General features: G+C 45.2%; 1 protein-coding gene across 1 annotated transcript in view; it reads left to right on the forward strand.

Moving 5' to 3' along the window:
• The first annotated feature begins 2,029 nt into the window (after positions 1 to 2,029).
• PLS1 (plastin 1) overlaps positions 2,030 to 17,488 on the forward strand; it is an 88,951-nt gene continuing 73,492 nt past the window's right edge. The window contains exon 1 of the mRNA XM_030216439.1: positions 2,030 to 2,090. The gene's annotated coding sequence lies outside the window, so the exon portion shown is untranslated. The remainder of the gene's footprint in view (positions 2,091 to 17,488) is intronic.

Below are 17,488 nucleotides of genomic sequence, written 5' to 3' on the forward strand. Positions count from 1 at the left end.
ATATACAAGATAGCATAAAATGGTTAAAACATTTTAATATAATATATAAAGAGGTGGACTAAGAAAGGATAAGGGAGGAAGGTGGTAGAGGTAGGGAATGGAAGAGGGTATAAGTTGGGTAAAGTTTGTGAAAAAGAAAGAATGTGTAATAATGGTTCAGAGAGGGATGAATTCAAAAGGAAAAAAAAAAAACATATTAAGTTCTGCTAAGTAGTCAGATCCAGACATAAGTACATAAGTAATGCCATACTGGGAAAAGACCAAGGGTCCATTGAGCCCAGCATCCTGTCCCCGACAGCGGCCAATCCAGGTCACGGGCACCTGGCAAGCTACCCAAATGTACAAATATTTTATACAAGTTATTCCCGAAATTGTGGATTTTTCCCAAGTCCATTTAGTAGCGGTCTATGGACTTGTCCTTTAGGAAACCGTCCAACCCCTTTTTAAACTCTGCCAAGCTAACTGCCTTCACTATGTTATCCAACAACTAATTCCAGGGTTTAATTATGCGTTGGGTGAAGAAAAATGTTCTGTTTGTTTTAAATTTACTACACTATAGTTTAATCGCATGCCCCCTAGTCCTAGTATTTTTGGAAAACGTGGACAGACGCTTCACATCCACCTGTTCCACTCCACTCATTATTTTATATACCTCTATCATGTTTCCCCTCAGTCTCCAACATCAACCAAGACCAGGAAGACAGGGTGGAGGGGTAGCAGTATTGATTCGGGACACAATCAAACTGCGCAGAATATCCATCCCCCAGGAACATGGATCAGAATCTCATTTAATCCAACTTGAAGAGAAGAAGCCAATCTGGCTGCTCATGATTGACAGAGCACCTCGTAACAACACATTATCTGTGCAAGAAATCCTAGACCGGATTACTCAAGTGACCCTGAATTACCCTGGGCTACCCTCATTGGGTAGCAGTAAGGGGTCCCCACCGCATGGCCATGCGGTAAAAGTTATCTTACTGCATGGCCATTTTTTGGGGGGGCTTTTACCAGCTGTGGAAAAAATGTCACTGGCGTGCAAGAAATACGGCTCCCACCGCTAAAGCAGGGCCTTTTTTCCCACAGCTTGGTAAAAAGGACCCCTATGTGACCATCTCTGGGAAAAGGTGACTAAAGTCACCAGAAATAGCAAAAAAGGAGGTTTTAGTGAACTCTGTTAGAACAATTTGTAATGCAACAGTCCAAACCCCATTTTTTTTATATGAATAAATGAACCTTACAAAAGTTCAAGCTTGTAACTTTTGCAGACTGCTTATGGACCCATGTCAGGAAAAATTAGCCATTCTCAACGTTTCAGATCTGAGACTCCAGTCATTTTTTCCCAGAGACAGTCACGTATAGCACAATCTTACTGCCCCTTTACAACACTGTAGCAAGAGGAGAATGTGCCCCATCAGCAGGTGTATTACTTTTGTGGAAATAACTATATAGCGAGATGACAGTTTATTGAGGTGTAGTTAACATTCCAACGATACATCTTGCAAAGTGTAGCGAGCTGTTACTCCTTTTTATTATTTAGTTGCTTTGCATGCATTTACATAGGATGTAGCTGGTTGAAGGTATCCTGGGATAGCAGCACCTCTGCTGAACCATATACTGATAATGCTGGCTTTTGTCTGGAAATAAATGTTAAGAAATAAAAATAAAAAATATGTGTGGTATAAAAAAATTGCTAAACACTATTTATTGACCTAACTTAATACATTTGTTGACTATAATTTGGGAACTAATGCTTCCATTCTTAGGTAGGATGACTCCATTGAATCCTCCCATGTGCTTTATAGCCTCCAGCTCCATATAAGACCGGGTTGAGAATTAACTTTAAATTGTGTAGCTGGCTGCTAGCGAGTGTCTTTTTTTTTCATCCATAGCAACCAAGACAGCTAATTACGTAATGAAAGTTAATTTCTAGGAACTGCCAATCAAATCTGCCTACCTCTCCCTTCCTGTGCTGTGATTGGTCTGTATGTCTGCCTATCAAGCTGCTGCCCACCTCTGCGTGCAGGTGGCTGCGTAGACAGTTTCATTGAGATAGTAGTAGGCTTGGCAGCTGAAGCTGGAGCGGGGCTAAGGTACTGTAAGTAGAAAGAAATAAGGGCGTGGGGGAGCAAGACTTTGTTTTCCAGGGATGTGCTTTTATCCTTGGCTGATTGTAAAGTTTGAATTTGCTTATTTCCTCACATACAGCATACATTCTCTTTTTTGTTTAATTAATGAACTCCTTCAGCTTGGAACACTGTTTTTTTTTTTTGTGTGCCCTTTTGACCGAAGCCTGGCAGTAAATAGCTGAAGGTCTGAGCATTGTTTATCTTCTGGTGGAATATGATCTGGTCTAATGTACCGCTTTATCTGTATGGAACAGAACAAAATGTACCCTTTATGCAGTAATTTTTAAAAATACATATAAACTATAGAATGCTTGGGTTTAATTGTTTAAGAACAATATACTTTGTGTAAATGTCCAAAACTTGTGTTCTTTGTGGAATGTGTCAGTTTTTTAGTAATCAGGAAAAGGTTGCGTAAATCCTCTCAGGCAATATCGGTTTCTAATGTGAGCTGATGGTGGAGCTGCATCTAGCCTGCCCGACCTTTGAAAGTTGACACACCCAGTAGTTTATGCCACTGTGTCCAAGCTTATGTTAAATTTTGTAAAGAATACGCTATCAGTTCTTCAGTGATATCTTCTGTCTTAAGAACCATCCAGACATTTCCAGAATTTAAAGTAATAAAAGGATACACTAGGGATGAATAGCAGTTCCAATTTTAATTCACCAGAATAAATTATTTATTTGTGTAGTCCTACCATGTGTATAATAGACAGCTCCTGTGTTTTGAAGCTTACAGTCTAAAAACTCAGACAAGACACACAGGTGTCCTGTGTGCTAGCTTGTGCTTACCTTAGTTTAAAGAGCTTACTGCAGGGTGTGCTCAGGTGTTCTGTGGTAAGTTCTGGGTTGGTGCACTCATGCCATGCGCTAAAAATTTATTTTTATTTTTACTGTGGAGAGGGTGTGTCTGGGGGGGGGGCAAAGAGTGGGTGTTTTTGTAATAATTGCTGCAGACTAACCCCCAAATTCTATATATTGCACCATAATTTCCACATGGAAATCAAAGCATATTCTATAACAATGTGCATAACTTAATTAGTTAATCGCTAAGCGTATTCTATAATTTGGTGCACACAGTTGAAAGGGGGGCATGGTTATGGGTGTGAAATGGGCATTTCTAAAATCTATGCGCATTATAGAATATACCTGCTCTGCGTCTATCAGTAAAACATGGCCTAAATGGATGCGACCAAATCTGGAGAGGCGCTTGGTATATTCTATATACCTCACGGAAATTTAAGCCTATTCTATAAAATGTAGGTGTACTTTAGAGAATACACCTAAGCATATTTTTTTTCTGCACGGATTTTTCAGGCACCATTTATAGATTCTAGCCCTAACTGATTAGTGTGTGATTAGCACATGAGCCCTTATATTGCAGAAATATACACATGGAGGCATTACTTCTAACATTTCAGTCAAGGCTTCATACAAAAACACCGGTGTAGACTGTCCCTGACCTATGACTGAGAGATTATTGTTCTGTCACTCCAAGATGACATATTGAGAAAACCTAAGAAAATCAGAACAGATTCTGGAGTTAGAAAAAAGTGTTAAGAAAAGCAACCCCAAATGAGGGGGCCTACTACTAAGCGGCATGGGTTTCCCTTTCTCCGCATGCTGAGAGCACGTTTAGTGCAGCTGTAAAATGGCTTGAGTTTTCATTTCTTCAGTTAATGGCCACACACTAATTTCCCAATTAGCATGTGAGTCCTTACCAACACCTATTTAGTAGGTGGAAAGGGCTCACGTGCTAACCTTGTGCTAATTGGTAGGCAAGTGACAATGTAGCTGCACTAACCAATTAGCGCTGGATATGCCGACCTTTTGCCCCCAAACACGCCCCTAGTGCTAAAAAAAATACAAAGTATTTTTTAGCACCTGGGAAGTGTGTGCAGATGCCAACACTACAGCAGGATGCCTGAGCGCGCCTAGCAGTAGCGCATTTCCCTGCATGGTAAGCATGTGTTAGTGCTTACCGCTGCTTAGTAAAAGGACCCTGAAGTTCCTAAAACCAGGTTGAAATCCAAATATAGTTGAAACCAGGTTACAGTGCAAGTAGAGTGTTTGATGTTAATGTTGCATACATTTATAAGAGACCCTAAAAATATTTATGGGACAGAGGTGTCCTTTTCTACTGGTTAGTGCATGCTCTCTGCCATAGGTCCTATTTTATTGTTATGGGCCCTGCAGCTGATAGCATGTGTTACCCAGGGGCGTAGCCAGACAGCAGATTTTGGGTGGGCCTAGTCAAGAAGTGGATGGGCACCAAGTGTTTCCCCCCCCCCCCCCCAATGCGATGAGGCTAGTATCAGCAGCTTAGGAAGTTTAGACTGCTGAAGTGGAGGGCAGTGTTTGCAGCACCATCAGGGGGAGGTCTTCAGCTGGCGGAGCTTGGGATCCCCACTAGCTAGCACTAAATATGTGTTGCTGTTGGTTGGGCCTGAGTCCTAAGTGGATGGGCCCCGGCCCACCCAGGCCCACCTGTGGCTACGCCACTGGTGTTACCCAATAGTAAATGGTCCCCTTGCAGTTTCTCTTATGAAGTCATAAAGTTCACAGCATATTTGCATAGTACAACTGAAGTTATATGTCTTTGTGTATAAAAATTAAGTTTGTGAATGCAAAAGGCATTGTTCTCTGCCACCTGTCAAAATAGCCATAGGCAGTGGAATGGGATTGGCCACTGAGGCCATGATCCAACCAATATTTTTTCTGAACACAGCACTAATAATTATAGAGCTTGGATGTGGGACAGGAGACTGGTTTGTTGGACCCTTTCAACCAAAAAGTTTATCGGCTGCCCCTGGAAATAATCATTTATGAGTTGAGTTCATTACCAACAAAAGATGGCTAGTTGTGGCATTCCTCTACAAATAAACATAACCTACTGAACCTTTTCTGAAAATGTATGTGAAAGGATAAATAATTCGCCTCCATATGGACTAGGCCCTGACTGAAAGAAAGAGTGACTAGATTGTAAGTGGAGAATAGAATGAATGTAGTGCTCTACTGTACAATACTCTGATAGGATGATGAAAGGATCTTTTTTGCATACAAATCAAGAGGCTGATTATACAGTTGTGGTAACTTCAGATACAATAGCACATGCAGTGGTCAGTCATGGTGATTTGTAGCTCCTGCTTTGGATGGTAGCATTGATGAAAATGTCCCAGCTTAATAAATGCTATTACTGGAATGAAAAAATTCAGCTGTACATGATGCAACCAAATACCTAATTTTGCAAAGTTGGACTTGTGCTATATTGGCAGAGATCTTTGTTATAGATGTCATGAGAAGTTTAAATCTTAAAATGTTCTTAGAATATTACAGTTTATATGTAATACAGAATTCCGTGGCATCCCATAGATCAATTCAGAGACTTGTGGGTTGTGTCCCTCTACCAGCAGGTGGAGATAGAGAGAACCTCCGAGGTTTGCTGTAAGTGGACCTGTGCAGCCAACTGAACCTCAGTATTTTCTCTATCTAGCAGGTGGAGGGACATCTCTGTGCAGCTCTGGTTTGATCTGGCTACTGGTGTCCTTTGGGCCTAGTTTAGCACAGACAGGGGTTGTGTGGCTATTTGCAACTTGTGGTATACACCTGGTGGTGTCAGGTCCCTCCCGGTTTCCCCCTGCCTTTCCTCCGTCACCCGGGGCTGTTGGCCTGATCGGGTGTTACCTTTCTCTCCTGACTAAAAAAAAAGGTAAGAGACTTTGTTTTTGTTTAATCATATAGAGGAACTAGACGTTCTGCCAAGTCAGTTTTGGGGCAGGCGTTTGTGGAGCATGTCAGTACCTTCTGAGGCAGCTAAGCGCTGCTCACATTGTGGAGGCCAGAGAGCAGCTTCAGGGGAGTGTGAGTCCTGCCACCATCAGCCCGCATCGGGTGTTCAGCGCAACGGGGGTTCCCCTCAGATGTCCGGTGAGTCGGAAGCGCAGGGGATAGTTTCGGTGGGTTCCTCAGGGCAGTTATTGCAGCGCGCGTTGGCAGGTGCCATTTTTTCCTCTCAGGTGCGACCTGCTCCGCACATGGCGGTTGATAGACAAGAGGCGCAGCGTGCTTCTGTGTGACAGGCTCCAAAGGAGGGAAGCAATGTATAGGGAGCAGGGGAGTCACTTTCAGTTCCTTTTTCCCCAGATTTTGTTTTATTAATGCACAATGCCTTTTCTTTTGAAGAAGTCAGGAGCTTCTCTTTAGGTAGCCCCGTCTCTTCCTCAGCAAACTTCGGTTGCTGCAGCCTCTCAGTCTTTCCTGCCAAAACATCCCCGGGTGACACAGATGGCACGGTTTTGTCTCTGGGCTCTCCCTCAGAATCTTTGGATTTGGCAGATGAGGTCACCCTGCCCTCTGAGGAGGGGGATGATCCAATGGCTGCCTGCCTATTTTCGCAGGGAAGAGCTTCCCTCCCTGATTGTTAGGGCTTTTGAGGTTTTTACCATTTTCCCCCTGAATCGTCAGGGGGCACAGGTCCGGTGCCCTCTATTATGTCTGGCACCAAATGCCCACCTCGTTCCTTTCATGTGCATGAGGCCATAAAGATCCTTATTTCAGTGCAGTGGGTTGCGCCAGACAGTGGGCTTAAGGTTGCTTAGAGCTATGTTGCGTCTTTACGCTCTACCTGCTCCTGACTTAGACTTGCTGAAGGTCCCTACGGTGGATTCCTTAATCACAGCAGTCGCTAAGAAAACCACTCTCCCTGTGGAGGGGGGCACTGTGCTCAAGGACCCTCAGGATCGTAAGTTGGAGACTTGCTTGAAGCTGTCCTTTGAAGCAGTGGCCCTTTCCCTACAGGCCTCAGTTTGTGGCTCCTATGTGGCGCGGGCATGCTTATCGTGGGTACAGAAAGCCTCCTCTCCGGAAGATCTTGTGGCTGTTTTGCCGGCCTTGGAGTCCTGTTTAGCCTTCCTTGCAGATCTTCTTTATGATCTTTTGAGGGCTTCGGCGAAGGAGGTTTCCCTAGCGGTCACCGCATGTTGCTGGCTGTGGTTGCGGCATTGGGCTGCAGACGTGGCCTCTAAGTCATGTTTAGCAAGCCTTCCTTTTAGGGGAAAGCTTTTGTTTGGGACAGACTTAGAACAGACTGTGAAGGACCTCGGTGACTCTAAGGGCTAGCGCCTTTCGGAGGACAGGTCCAAGTTTGTACGACTGGCAGAACCTAGACCTAAGTTTAGGGATACATGGCGTTACCGTCCAGATCGCGGGGCCTCTTTTCAGAGTGCAAGGTCTTCTCAGAGACCTCAGGCCTTCCTTTCCGGTAACAGAAACCAGCCCGCAGCCAGGTCCGCCAAATGATGGGGCCCTGGTCCATATTCAGCCGGTTATTGGAGGCAGACTGTCCCTATTCCTGGAGGAGTGGACCAGGGTAACATCCGACGAATGGATCTTGGAGGTTATCAGAGACGGCTACAAGTTAGAATTGGCTCGTCCGATAGTAGACTCTTTTCTGGAATCTCCTTGCAAATCTCCCGCCAAGGTGCGGGCAGTTCGTCACACCCTCCTCAACTTACAATGACTGGGAGCCGTCCAGCCTGTACCCCCAGCAGAAAGAGGGTGCGGTCGATACTCCATTTATTTTATGATGCCAAAAAAGGGTGGTTCTTTACGACCCATCCTAGATCTCAAGTGCGTCAACAGGTCCTTACAGGTTCGGCATTTCCGCATGGAAACCCTCCGCTCGGTGACCGCAGCGGTACAGCCAGGGGAGTTTTTGACGTATCTCAATCTCAGAGGCCTATTTACACATTCCAATTTGGCCTCCCCATAGGCGTTTTCTTCGCTTTGCAGTGTTCAGTCGTCATTTTCAATTCAAAGCGATGCCCTTCGGCCTAGCCACAGCACCTCGGATTTTTTCCAAGGTGATCCTAGTGGCCCCGGATTGTCCCAGACAACCCTGGTAGATGTGATTAGGCTTCTGTTCAATCATCCTTTTCTGCTACCAGCGCAGGACGGTCTCCTGCTGCAGGGGCCAGTCACAATGGAGGATCCCTCCCCCTTTGGTCTTACGGCCCTTGAAAGGGCGAGGTTGAGAAGAAAAGGGTATCCGGACGCAGTTATCGCTATGATGCTGTAGGCTCGGAAAAGTTCCAACTCGATAGCTTATGCTAGGGTGTGACGTACCTTCGATTTGTGGTGTGTGAGTTTGGGATTGTCAGCGGCTTCAGTATCGGTTATCCTCGCGTTTCTTCAGGAGGCTGTACAAAAATCACTCTCGTTGAGTTGTCTTAAGGTGCAGGTGGCAGCTCTGGCATGTTTTAGTGGCCGGCTTCAGGGGGCGTCCATCGCCTCCCACCCGGATGTGGTTTGTTTCTTGAGGGGCGTAAATCATTTGCGCCCTCCTCACATGCCAGTTCTGCTATTCTGGAACCTTAATCTAGTTCTCAAAGCGCTTCAGCGTCCTCCTTTCAAACCCTTATCGGGGATTACGATTAAGGATCCCACCTTGAAGGCGATTTTCCTAGTAGCCATTACTTCCGCTCAGAGAATTTCAGAGTTGCAGGCCCTTTCTTGCAGAGACCCCTTCCTATGTTTTACAGAGGTGGGGGTATCGATTAGTACAGTTCCTTCATTTTTGTCCAAAGTGGTTTCTCGTTTCCACTTGGGGCAGTCCCTGTATTTGCCTGCCTTCCGCCAGGAAGATTACCCTGAGCAATTCTGGGCTCTTCACTGCCTCGACGTGAGACAGGCTTTTCTCAGGTATTTGGAGGTGACAAATGAATTTTGTCTTTCTGACCATCTCTTCATCCTTTTTGGAGGCAGTAAGAAGGGTCATATGGCATCCAAGGACACCATAGCCCGTTGGTTGCGGGAGGCCTTCTCTTCGGCATATGTAGCATTGGGAAAGCAAGCCGCTTTGCAAGTTCATGCTCATTCTACGCGAGCTCAAGTTTCCTCCTATGCAGAGCCCCATTTGATTTCTGTGGAAGATATCTGCAGGGCAGCTACATGGGCTTCGGTCCATACATTCACTCGTCATTATCGGGTGGATGTGGCAGCTCGTCAAGATGCGGTGTTTGACTCGTCTGTGATTTCTGCTGGGATGGGGGTGTCCCGCCCTACTTGAGGACTGCTTGGGTACATCCCACAAGTCTCTGGATTGATCTGTGGGACGCCATGGAAGGAAAAATTAATTCTGGGATAATGCGGGGTATAAATGTACCTAAATAAATAAATAGAATTTCTTTCCATTAGTCCCAACAGATCAATCCAAAGCCCCCCCCCCCCCCCCCCCCCCCCGGTTTACTGTCTGCGGTTTTGTTGCGGTTAGTTTTTTTTTGGGGGGAGGAGGGGTCCGTTCTGAATGTTCCTTCATTTGATTAAAAAAAGAAAATAAATATAAAAGTGGTGGAAGTATGTTGGGCACTTGGTCTGACAATGTCAGAAGAGTTTTTTCTATTGTTTCCATTCCACTGCTTTGATATCATTCATACTGAGGTTCAGTTGACTGCACAGGTCCACATATAGCAACCCTCGGAGGTTCTCTCTATCTCCACCTGCTGGTAGAGGGACACAACCCACAAGTCTCTGGATTGATCTTTTGGGACTAATGGAAAGAAAATTATCAGGTAAGAATTAATTTTCCTTAATTTGTCTTTGTGTCATATTGCCCTCATATTAATATGTAACCCTGGCTTGCCTTTCAGTCAAGGCTGTCAGCTGAACTCCCTGAGTCAGGTACCTGGGACCAGGCTCACACAAATAGATTGTATTTCAGACGAGCTAGGCACAGGCAGGGACCGGGCTAAATCCCGGTAGATCGAAGGGTAGTTTCCTTTTGGGAAGAGTCATAATTCGCTGTCACACAAATGACCAGGAGTCTACAGGGTGAACTTTTAACTCTCTTTACTGAACAACAATTTGAAAAGAGTTCATGAAGAAAAACATAACTCAGTACGTATAGCTCAGGGCATTTGATGCTCACAGAACAACTTCAGACATAGAGGTGTATTTTCAAAGCACTTAGACTTACAAAGTTCCATAGCAACCTATGGAATTTTTCAGGGCCGCTGAGAGACTGAGCTGGGCCCGGGGCAGACTTATCCTCACCGCTGCTGCCCCCCCACCCTGCAAATCGTCATTGCCACCGCCACCCCTCCCTCTGTCCCGCCCACCTGCCCACCCAAAGTACCTTGGCTGGCCCCGCCAGCTGCAGGCAGCGCAGCTCATTCCTCTGCCCAGCATTGCCTGTCCCTGTGGCTGCTTTCCTCAGATTGCACATGCTCAGTCTCAAAACTAAGCATGCACGGCCTGGGCCCAGCAGCTGTTAGGCAGGCAATGCAAGGGGGGCTCGGCACCACAGTTTTCTCTCTCCTGCTCCATCGGGACACGATCACCCAGGTCCTGTCAGGAGCAGGAGAGAGACCTTTCACTGGATCCCCCCCTGGAGACCCAGGCCCGGGAAATTTTACCCCCCTGTCCCCCCCCCCTCGGCTGCTATGGAATGTTGTCAGTCTAAGTGATTTGAAAATACGCCTCATAATCTCCTATATCTTTAGGCATGCAGCAATCACACACTGGTATCATACTCTTTACAGCTCTGTCACATCCCAGGTTAGGATCCTTTTGAGCACCAACGAAAACCCTGCCAGAAGTAAGGCTCCTCTGCTCACACGTCCCCCACCTGAGGTGTTATTTTCCCCAGGGAACTCCTTTCCAAGGTTTCCCGCTTCAGAAAATCAAATTGCTGGCACCCCATTCCCTGTGGCACGGGTCTCATTCACTGCACACTGCAAATTTCTCCTCTGCAGTTCAGAGACTTCCCCCTCAGAATGCGAGTCTCAGCAGGGTGGGCAACCTCCTGGCCCTGCCCACTAGGGCTGGCCCTTCCCATGTCCACCTACCAGACTGGCAGACCCAGCCCCTGTTGTCTTAATGACCCCCAGAAAATCCTCCCACCCTCTTCCTGCAGCAGAGTCACTTTTTTTTTTTTTTGTTGGGGGGGGGGGGGGGGGAGGGAGGTTACAAATATATTCCATAAATTCTATATGGTATAGAACACAAGAGTTTGATGTCAGTTTCCTGCCTCTAGGATGATAACTTTAGGAGTTATAGGAAGTCTGTGGTTCAAGTTGGTTGCCGTATTTGTTTCTAGTATGGCAGCCAAACTGACATATAAACCATGAGGGTAATTCTATAAAGGGGCGCCTATTTTTAGATGCCAAGAAGACACGTATTTGGTGCCTCTTCTGTAAAGGAAAGTAGCAACCTATATTCCTTGATAGAATACTAGCATAGCATGGCAAATTTGTATGACATGACCACTTAACACCAGGTGTACAGCTGGTCTAAATGCTTACACCTAGACAACTGAAAAATGTGTGTATAGTATTATCTAATGTATGTGTTTAACTATGCATCCTGTTCACATTCCACCTAGTTCCAGTCATGTATGCCTACCTTCAAACTAACCCCCCCCCCCCCCCCCCCCCCCCGGTTTACTAAGCCATGCTAGCGGCTGCCGTGTGCTAATGCTGAATGGGCTGTCAGCTTTGCCGCTCTGCTTAGTAAACAGGAGGATAAATGCCATAGCATTTGGGTACTTGTCACGGAACCCAGGGAGGCGCAGAGCAGAGGTTAACCAGGCACTGAATACAAACAAGGTACCAGGCATGGCAAATAGACAAAGCACACTCAAGACAAGGTGAAACCAGAGCCTGGCTAAAGCGAAAACCAGGAATAGAACTTAACAAAAGCAGGAACCAGGAGTAAAAGAAGGACACTCATACAGGCTGCAAGGCCGAACTGGAACAGAGTCCAAGCATACGCCCGCAAGGCCGAACTGGAACCCACTCATACCAGAGGGAAGGGAAAAGAAACAGAATGGAATCTCTTGAGCAAGTATTACTCAAGCAGTGCACACACACTGCACTAAATAGAGCCACAAACAAGGGGTCAAAAGACCCTACACACAGGCACCAAGAAACTGAAGGAGAAAGGACAACCCTACTTAGACTCACATGGTAGAAACCACAAGTAAAAGATAAGAAAACCACACAGGGAGGCAGCACAGGGCTGTGCTAAAACCACAGCTATAAACGAATAGTCCTAACCAAGTCAAGCAGAAATCACACAGAGAGGTAGCTCAAGGCTGAGCTAGTAATCCTAGTTAAACGGAAGAGCTGTCCACTCGTGCCACACAGAGAGGCTGCTCAAGGTGGCGCTAGTAGTCACAGCTAAACAGAAGAGCAACCCACTCAAACACAAATAGAAACCAAACAGAGAGGACGCTCAGGGCTGTGCTAGTAGACAGAGCTAAACGAAAGAACAACCCACTTGTGCCACACAGAGAGAGCGCTCGGCCGCGTTAGTAGTCACACCTAAACAGAAGAGCAACCCACTCAAATTCAAACAGAAACCTCACAGAGAGGACTCAAACAGAAAGCACACAGGGAAAACTCAAGACAAGGCCACACAAAGGAACACTCATGGCTGTGCCACACAGCACTCGGGGAAGCAGGAAGCCACTGATAGGAACACTCTAGGCTGTACCATACAGCACTCAGAGAAGAGGGAAGCCACTGATAGGAACACTCTAGGCTGTGCCACACGGCACTCAAGGATAAGGGAAGCCACTCATGAAGGAACACTCTAAGCTGTACCATACAGCACTCAAGGAAAAAGGGAAGCCACTCATAGGAATACACAAGGCTGGCCACACAGCACTTAAGGGAAAAGGGAAGCTACTCATAGAAATACACAAGGCTGGCCACAAACACAGCAGACAAAGAGTTAAAGCAGGCTAAAGGGAAGGGCTGCTTCTAATACACAAGTCAGAAAGAAGCAGGGCTTACACTGCAGTCAAAGGTTTAAAGCAAACAAAGGGAAAAACAAACAATGTTCTTACCAGAACTCAGCCAGCACCCACAGCCAGGTAGGGAAAGGAAAGGGAAGGCAGGCAGGCAGGCAGATACAGAGCAGAGCACACACAGCTGCACGGTAGCAAAGCAATCAAGGAAAGCAGCTTGGCTGGCAACAACCATCTCTGAACAGTGAAAGGTAACAAGGGAAACCACACAGGGAAACAGAACAGGCTAAGCTGGAGAGCCTAGTTTAACAAAGAAGTAATGCATTCAGGTTCAAACCAGAACCACAAACACAGAAAAACAGAACAGGGATTTGCTTGGGAGCAAAGTTAAGAAGCAAGTAATTCATACAGGTTTAAACCACACACACACACACTCACACTCACACTCTAGCAAACCTAACAGGAAAGTAATCCATACAGATTCAAAACCACAGACTCAGGGCTAAACAAGAAGACCAGTTCCATCAGAATCAAACAGTACAACAAGAAAAGGGAAAAATAGACCTGTTGCAAAGGCAACACAGAAAAGCTCCCCGGTTCCTTATAAAGGAGTAGGCTGATGGAAAGTAGGAAATGAAGCAGAAGCAGGGAGACCAAAGCGAGGCTTGGCTAACAGGAAGAACAACAACAACAGGAAAAAAGGCAGATTGGAGAGGTCACAGAGCTAGAAACAGTAGGTCTGGACATAAGGGCATGACCAGAACCGTGACAGTACTATTTTATTGAATAGCATGTGGCCGGAATATTGACAGTTACATGCATAAGTGTTCACATATGAACATATATGCCAGTATTCTAGTCCTTTTCATGCATTCTTGGTACATAAATATTTATGCCTTCCTTATAGAATTACCCCCCATGAGACCAATTTAAAATACAAGCTGGCAATACCAACAATCTGTTATTGAAGTTGCATTCTGCAGAGTGACGTTTTCTGGCTCAACTATAGTCAACTTTTCCATTAACTGGGCTGAAAGAAATTACAAATGATGTGCACAGTCCCCTGGATTCTATATATGGCAACTAAAGTTGCACGCCCATAGCCAGTTTGCATGTGCAACTTAATAGATTAATGAGCCAATCAGGGCCAATAATTGGCTGCTAACAACTAATTATTGGCATTAATTGGGAGTTATGTGCACATCGTGTTCTATAACACTGTGCGCAGAACTCCTATAGCACATAATTTCAAGGGCGCGTTCCCAGAATTCACACATATTATTACAGAATAGACTCGATTGGCACCTGACTTAGGGTCCGACATTTACACCTGCTTTCAAGATTGTTTATATGCTTAGCGCTATTCTACAAAGAATGCAGATCCTTTATAGAATGGCGCTCAGTGATTAAATTTTTCAGCACCGGATTTTCAGCACCATTTATAGAACATATTCCAATGTGGTTGCACATCTCTAAAACTTCCCTGGTTGCTATGATGACTGTTTCGTAAGCAGCTCTTTTTTTTATTTTTAACAATTTTTGTAAGGATAACCTTTGTAGATGAGGCAAACACCTACTGTTTGTTTTTTGAATGTAATTGGATTTAGTGGCAGATGACATACTAAGCACTTTTCCATTCACACAAGAGGGTAAAAGCTCTTTAGTAGATAAGGTCCTTAGTAATACAAATGACTTCTCTATTGGATATTTATCTGAGCTCATAGTTTTTTCCCCATTTGGATTACTTGTTTTATTTGGTTACATTCAGACAAGCTATGACAAGCTGCACAACAGTTAATAATTTTATTTTAACATAGGGTTCTTGATCTATTATTGGTTTCAAAATTGAAACAGCATTTGATATATAGCCCTTACTGGTACAAGGAACCATTATGAGAAAAAGCTCTTGTAGTAGTAGAAATTAGGAGACCCCCCTACTTATATAGTCAGAGTGTATTTGAGAATGTTCTAGGATTTAGTGAGACTGAAGGAGTGCATAGAGGATGTGCTGTACCAGAGAATCCAGTAGACTAACCTCTAGCTCCCTAGCCGGGCATCCTCTTGTTTCTATGGAGATTTATGTAGGACATATAAGAGGAATCTTTATCTAAGTAGATCTTGTCTATTGTAGCTCTTAAATATAAATAAATGACTTGATTCAGTGGGTTAACCCCAAAGCAGGCAGCTAGGGCAAAGAACTGTTTTGATTATTAAGAGAAACTATGAGCTCATAGGGACAAGGAGTCAGCAAAATCCTGGAAAATATGTGCAGACTCATTTTCAAAGCACATAGATTTACAAAGTTACATAGGTTACTATCCACCTTATAATTGAAAGAGAAAAACGCCTAGATTTCGACCCAAATCGGGAGATAGATGTTTATCTCACAAAAACTAATAAATCTGTATAATGGAAAGCTGATTTTGGACGTTTTCAACTGCACTCCATCACGGAAGCGTACAAAGTTGACGGGGGCGTGTCGGAGGCGTGGTGAAGGAGGAACTGGGGCGTGGTTATTGGCCGAGGAGAGATGGATGCCTTTCGCTGATAATGGAAAAAAGTATGTGTTTGTAGCTAGAATTTAGGGCACTTTTCCTGGACCCTGTTTTTCCACGAATAAGGCCCCAAAAAGTGCCCTAAATGACCAGATTACCCCCAGAGGGAATCGGGGATGACCTCCCCTGACTCCCCCAGTGGTCACTAACCCCCTCCCACCACAAAAATGATGTTTCACAACTTTTTATTTTCACCCTCCATACCCACCTCCCTGGCAGCAGTATGCAGGTCCCTGGAGCAGTTGTTAGGGGGTGCAGTGGACTTCAGGCAGGTGGACCCAGGCCCATCCCCCCCCTACCTGTTACAATTGTGCTGTTTAATGCTTAGTCGTCCAACCCCCCCAAACCCACTGTACCCACATGTAGGTGCCCCCCTTCACCCCTTAGGGCTAGAGTAATGTTGTAGACTTGTGGGCAGTGGGTTTTGAGGGGGATTTGGGGGGCTCAACACACAAGGGAAGGGTGCTATGCACCTGGGAGCTCTTTTACCTTTTTTTTTGTTTTTGTAAAAGTGCCCCCTAGGGTGCCCGGTTGGTGTCCTGGCATGTGAGGGGGACCAGTGCACTACGAATCCTGGCCCCTCCCACGAACAAATGCCTTGGATTTATTCGTTTTTGAGCTGGGCGCTTTCATTTTCCATTATCACTGAAAAGCAAAAACGCCCAGCTCACAAATTGTCGAATAAAACATGGACGTCTATTTTTTTCGAAAATACGGTTCGGTCCGCCCCTTCACGGACCCGTTCTCGGAGATAAACGCCCATGGAGATAGACGTTTTCGTTCAATTATGCCCCTCTATGTAATTTTGTAAGCCTATGTGCTTTGAAAATGAGCACCTCAGATAGCTCACAAGACAACACCAACTACGGACACAGTAAAGATGTTCATGTGGAAAATTTCCACAGCATCATGCCTTCCAGACAGCTTCCCTAGCTACCTAATGCAAACAGCTCCAGCGCACTACATAGAGCAGCTAAGATCCTACCTGTCCTACATGTTGTCCAAAGGTTTGTACCCAACAGAAAAAGACAGCATCATTCAGCCGATCATAAAGAATGAGAAAAAAGGAATCAACAAAACCTTCTAACTACAGACCAGGCTTCCATACCTCTCATGACAAAACTTATGGAAGGACTTGTCGCCTCCCAGCTAATGGATTACTTAAACACAACATCCGGCATGAATCCCAATCAGGTTTCCGCCCCCTGGTTAACCCTGAAACAGTTCTAATCACCCTTCTAACAAAATTCAGGCCTGAGATCAGTAAAGGCAAAAAAAATTATTCTCCTACAGTTTGACATGTCCAGCGCCTTTGACATGGTCGACTGTTCAATTCCACTAAGGCTGCTGGACAAAATCAGAATCAGTGGAGAAGTACTCCATTGGTTTGACAGCTTTTTGACATCCAGAACCTACCAAGTAAAAATGGGGCTAAAACTTTCTCCAACATTGAAAGCAAAATGTGGAGTTCCCCTATCTTATTCAACATTATGATGATACCTCTAGCACAAATGGCTTTAGTCCTTTCCAGTACGCTGACGACATACCAATTTACATCCCATTCAACAACAAACTAGAATCATGGGCTACCACATTCAAACTTAAACTCAAAAGAGGAAAAAAACAAATCCTGGTGTTAACATCCCCACTCTGCAATGACACCTACACAAGCATCAACACAGAAAGAGTAGCTCACCTAATAGCTGAAAATCTGAAATTTCTAGGAGTCATTCTGGACTGTAAACTATCGTTCAAACAACAGATCTCGACCACCACATCGAAAATGTTCCAATGTGGAAGCTCAGAAGAATAAGAGACTACTTTCTCAGAGAGATTTTCTGCATGTTATTCCAATCAGTGGGACGACCAAAGTTCACGGGGGCGTGTCGGAGGCATAGCGAAGGTGGGACTGGGGCATACTTAAGAGATGGGCGTCCTCGGCCGATAATGGAAAAAGAAGGGCGTCCCTGACGAGCATTTGATCGACTTTACTTGGTCCATTTTTTTTTCACAACCAAGTCTCAAAAAGGTGCCCAAACTGACCAGATGACCTCCCCTTACTC

The sequence above is a fragment of the Microcaecilia unicolor genome, chromosome 10, assembly GCF_901765095.1.
Source record: "Microcaecilia unicolor chromosome 10, aMicUni1.1, whole genome shotgun sequence".
Taxonomy (NCBI): Eukaryota; Metazoa; Chordata; class Amphibia; order Gymnophiona; family Siphonopidae; genus Microcaecilia; species Microcaecilia unicolor.